Consider the following 6,184-nt stretch of genomic DNA (forward strand, 5'->3'; position numbering starts at 1 on the left):
CCCAAGCAGCTGTACCTTCATGCTTTAAACGCACTTCCATTGTGCCAGTGCCAAAACACTCTAACCCGAGGTGCCCTAATGACTACCGCCCTGTAGCACTCACACCCATCGTTATGAAGTGCTTTGAGCGGCTGGTCCTGGAACACCTAAAAGACTCTCTACCATCCACATTGGACTCACACCAGTTTGCCTACCGCAGCAATAGGAGCACAGAGGATGCCGTTTCCATGGCACTGCACTCTGTGCTCACCCATCTGGACCATAAGAACACGTATGCACGCATGCTGTTTGTTGACTTCAGCTCCGCATTCAACACTGTCATCCCATCCAAGTTAATAGCCAAACTTGGAGACCTGGGCATCAACACTTCAATGTGTAACTGGATTTTGGACTTCCTAACTGACAGACCCCAGAATGTTCGTTCAGGATTCACCTGCTCCACATCCATCACACTCAACACTGGTGTACCACAGGGCTGTGTGCTAAGCCCGTTTCTCTACTCCCTCTTCACCGCCGACTGCAAGCCTGTGTATGGATCTAATTCTATCGTCAAGTTTGCGGACGACACTACGTTGATCGGGCTCATCAGCAACAACGATGAGACTGCCTACAGGGAAGAGATCCAGCACCTGGCCACATGGTGCGCTGATAATAACCTGCTCCACAACACCACCAAAACGAAGGAGCTCATCGTGGACTTCAGGAAAGAGTCAAGAGGCACACACGACACCATCCACATCAATGGAATGGCTGTTGAGCGTGTCTCCAGTTTCAAGTTCCTGGGGACCCACATCTCGGCGGACATGTCGTGGACGACCAACACCTCCAGCCTGGTCAAGAAGGCTCACCAGCGCCTCTTCTTCCTGAGGACACTGAGGAAGAATCAGCTCTCCTCGGCTATCCTGGTGAACTTCTATCGCTGCGCAATAGAAAGCATCCTGACCAACTGTGTGGCAGTGTGGTATGGGAGCTGCTCTGTTGCGGAGCGCAAGGCACTGCAGCGGGTGGTGAAAACTGCCCAGCGCATCACAGGGACTCCACTGCCTGCCATCGAGCACATCCAGAGGAAACGCTGTCTGCATCGAGCTCGCAGCATCCTCAAGGACTCCTCTCACCCAGCCAACAGACTGTTTTCTCTCCTGCCCTCCGGCAGGCGTTTCAGGATCCACCGGACCAGGACCAGCAGACTAAAGAACAGTTTTTTCCCCAGAGCTGTCTCTTTATTGAACTCAAACCCCCGTTGATCCACTTCCCTCATAAACTGATAACTCTCCTACCTCACATCTTCCTTCACTTTGTTATTTGCACTACCGACTGTTTATCACAGTAACAACTGTTTACATATAGATCTTACACTGCCATATCTTAACTGGATTATGTTCATTTGCACTGCCGACTGTATTTATAGTACCAATGTTTACATTTGCATTTTTGCACTGTACTTCTAAATGTAATATGCAACCACTTTCCACTGCACTTTACACTTTTTTTTTCCGGATAGCTCTGTCCATAATTTATTGCACTACCCTAATCCACTGCTATTCCTCATATTAGCCTAACATATTATTGTATACCTTTATCTGTAAAATTCTGTTTATAGTAATAGCCATCTGTATATTGTATTCATAGTACATATTCACCTGTAAATTCTGTTTATAGTAATAGCCATCTGTATATTTATTCACTGTACATATTCACCTGTAAATTCAGTTCTGTTTATAGTAATAACGTCTCTCTATTTATACATATTTATACATATTCAGTACATATCCATGTCCTGCACTTACGCATCCATTGTATATCCTGCCCTTGCTGCTATTGCACTTCTGGTTAGACCTAAACTGCATTTCGTTGCCTTGTACTTGTACTTGTGTAATGACAATAAAGTTGAATCTAATCTAATCTAATCTAATCTAATCACTTTTTCTTCACATTTAATCTTCAACTTACTACTCACACACCACCAGTTCCTCCACCAGTTACTTTCAGACGAAACCTGCGCTCACTCTCTCCTTCTCATCTTTCCTCTGCTGTCTCTTCCTCCCTTCCCTCATCCACACAATTCTCTTCTATGGATGTTAACACTGCAACTGACACTCTATGCTCCACCTTAACTTCATGTCTAGACAATATCTGCCCTCTGTCTTTTAGGCCAGCACGAGCTACTCCCTCTAACCCTTGGTTATCTGATGTTATTCGTGAACATCGGACAACACTCAGGGCAGCAGAGAGGAAATGGCATAAATCAAATCACCCATCAGATCTAGCTAAGTATCAGTCTTTGCTCTCATCCTTCTCGAATGAAGTACACGCAGCTAAATATTCTTATTTCCAAAACAAAATCAGCAGCACCTCAAACTCACGCACACTATTCAGAACATTCAACTCTCTGCTCTGTCCTCCTCCACCACCCCCCACCACCTCCCTATCTCCAGACGACTTTGCACAATTCTTCACAAACAAAACAACAACTATCAGCAATCAGTTCTCACCCCCACACACTGTGGATTTTAGATCAGCCACTTCCACGACCAAACATACTCTCTCCTCATTTTCCACACTCACTGAGGCCGAAGTATCTAAACTTCTCCTCTCCAGCCATCCTACCACCTGTCCTCTCGATCCCATTCCCTCACACCTCCTTCAAGCCATCTCTCCTACTCTCCTTCCTGCACTCACACACATCATCAACACATCGCTCTGCACTGGCACTTTCCCTACCACTTTCAAGCAGGCTCGGGTAACTCCACTGCTTAAGAAACCCACTTTAAACGCATCACTCATAGATAACTACAGACCTGTCTCTCTCCTGCCATTCATAGCAAAAACTCTTGAACGAGTTGTTTTCAACCAGGTTTCATCCTTCCTCTCACAGAATAACCAGCTGGACTCGAACCAATCTGGTTTCAAAAGGGGCCACTCCACAGAGACTGCATTACTGTCGGTCACCGAAGCCCTGCGGATAGCTAAAGCTGAGTCCAAATCATCAGTCCTTGTCCTCCTTGATCTATCTGCTGCCTTTGACACGGTAAATCATCAAATTCTTCTATCCACCCTCTCATCACTGGGCATCACAGGGACTCCGCTCCATTGGTTTGAATCTTATCTCACAGGTAGGTCCTTCAAGGTTGCCTGGAGAGGAGAGGAATCCCAAGCGCATCAACTGACCACGGGGGTTCCTCAGGGCTCAGTGCTTGGACCTCTCCTTTTCTCCATTTACACTACTTCATTAGGTCCCATCATACAGGCACATGGCTTCTCATATCACTGCTATGCTGATGACACTCAGCTCTACCTTTCATTCCAACCAGACGACCCCACAGTAGCTGCACGAATCTCTGCATGGATGAGTAAAAATCACCTACAGCTTAACCTGGCAAAGACTTCCTCATCTTTCCCGCCAGTCCCACTATGCAACATGACTTCACCATCCAGCTAGGTGCATCCCTGATCTCCCCTTCAAAATCAGTCAGAAATCTTGGAGTTACATTTGATGACCAGTTGTCCTTCAGAGATCACATTGCTAAGACAGCTCGCTCTTGCAGGTTTGCGCTCTACAACATCAGGAAGATCAGACCGTTCCTAACAGAACACGCAACACAGCTTCTTGTCCAGGCCCTGGTTATTTCTAGACTTGACTACTGCAATGCGCTTCTGGCTGGACTCCCCTCTTGTGCGATCCAAACACTTCGAATGATCCAGAATGCAGCGGCACGTCTGGTCTTCAACGAGCCCAAAAGGACCCACGTCACACCACTCTTCATCTCCCTGCACTGGCTACCACTCGCTGCTCGCATCAAGTTTAAGTCGCTGACGCTTGCCTACAGAGCCACCACGCACTCAGCTCCTGCATACTTTGACTCGATTCTACGTCGTCACACCCCCACCAGAAGCCTTCGTTCAGCTAAGGAGCGAAGGCTTGTGGTACCATCACAGAGAGGCAAAAAATCCCTCTCCAGAACATTTTCATTCAACGTTCCCAGCTGGTGGAATGATCTGCCCACCGCCATCTGAAATGCGGATTCATTGACAACATTCAAAAGTCAACTAAAAACTCATCTCTTCCGTGAGCACTTAACCTCCTAAAAAAAAAAAAAACTTTCCTTTCCTCTTTTCCTCCTCTTTCCCGCCCTACTCTAGCCTGTGCTACACTGAGAAATGTACACGGACCAAGTATTTCAGGCACTTGTTGCGCTCACTCGACTCTTCACGACCAATCGCTTATTGTACCCCCAAGTTGTAAGTCGCTTTGGATAAAAGCGTCTGCTAAATGCATAAATGTAAATGTAAATGTAAATGTAAATATCATCTATCGCTAAGAAAATATGCTATTTGCACTTAGGTGGTTTGATGGAAACCAAATTATTTTGCAGTCACTGTTAATTTTGCAATCACAGCTTCATAATACTATTTAAGAATATCCTGACAAGATTGTGTGTTGATAACTTAGGTCGGATTCAATTTACTTAATCTGAGAATAGTGGTGCAACGGATCGTCATTGATCCGTGATCCGTTCGGATCAATATCTTCGGTTCGGCACACACGTGATCTGCGGATCGATTTCTGAAAAAAAAAAGTTGTGCGCATATTCAGTCCACACACAGCGTGATCATGGCGAGCGGAGGAACGGAGGAGCTCGAACGCCCCGCGTCATTTAAATCCCCTGTGTGGGAGCATTTTGGCTTCCCTGTCAAATATAGTGATGAAGGAAAGAGGTTAGTGGATAAAACCTTGATAGTGTGTAGGCACTGTGGCACAAGAAAGCCCTATGACAGTGGAAACACATCAAGCATGGCCGCGATTTGAAGCGACATCACCCCGGTGTTTCACTGACAGGAGTGAAAACGAAAGCTGCTCAACAACCGCTTATCACCGCGGCATTTAAGCAGCCCCTTGTTGCATCAGACCGGGCTAAAGCCATCACAAACGCTATCGGTGTGTTTATAGGTGCAGACATGAGGCCATATTCAGTTGTGCAAAACGAGGGCTTCAAACACATGCTGAAAGTGCTTGAGCCACGTTACGACATCCCGTCGCGCATCCACTTCAGCGATACTGACACAAGCAGTGGAGGAATGGAAGATAAAGAGGCCCAATACTAGTAATATCCCAGTCACAACTGATAAAAAAAATCTAATAAATGCAGTGAATGAGGCAGGACTGTTTGCACCAATTAGATTAAAAAAAGTTAGAGAGAAAACTAAAGTGAAATGCTCTCAGACAGCAAATGCAGTGAGTTTGCCTCCTTCTTCTCCGAGAAAATCATTAATATCAGAAATGCGATCAGCACATCCTTGAGTTTCTCTGGGGTGAATCAGATCAGACCACAGCCTCAGAAAGTTACTATGACTGATTTCGAAGCAATTGATGGTAAAATTTTAGAAGAAACAGTACAGCACCTTAAAACATCAACCTGCGCCCTTGACACAATCCCCACTTCTTTTTTCAAAAGTGTGTTTAACTGTTTAGAAGCAGATCTCCTAGAAGTTGTAAACTCCTCACTTCTTTCTGGGACTTTTCCAAACTCCCTAAAAACCGCAGTAGTAAAGCCTCTCCTGAAAAAGAGAAATCTGGATAACTCCATATTGAGCAACTACAGACCAATCTCAAATCTCCCCTTCATAGGCAAGATCATTGAAAAAGTTGTTTTCAGTCAGCTGAACAAATTCTTGAACTCAAACGGATACTTTGACAATTTTCAATCTGGTTTCCGACCGCATCACAGCACAGAGACAGCGCTCATAAAGATTATAAATGATATTCGCCTCAATACAGATACAGGCAAAACATCAATTCTGGTACTACTGGACCTCAGTGCTGCATTCGACACTGTTGACCACAACATACTTCTTGACAGGCTAGAAAATTGGGTTGGGCTTTCTGGAATGGTCCTCAAATGGTTCAGGTCATACTTAGAAGGGAGAGGTTATTATGTGAGTATAGGTGACCATAAGTCTGAGTGGACATCCATGACATGCGGAGTCCCACAAGGGTCAATTCTTGCACCACTACTATTCAACCTGTATATGCTGCCACTGAGCCAAATAATGAAAAATAACAAAATGGCTTACCACAGCTATGCTGACGACACCCAGATCTACTTAGCCCTATCACCTAATGACTACAGCCCCATTGACTCTCTATGTAAATGCATTGATGAAGTTAACAGTTGGATGTGCCAAA

Source organism: Gobio gobio (genome assembly GCF_949357685.1).
Source record: "Gobio gobio genome assembly, contig: scaffold_88, whole genome shotgun sequence".
Taxonomy (NCBI): domain Eukaryota; kingdom Metazoa; phylum Chordata; class Actinopteri; order Cypriniformes; family Gobionidae; genus Gobio; species Gobio gobio.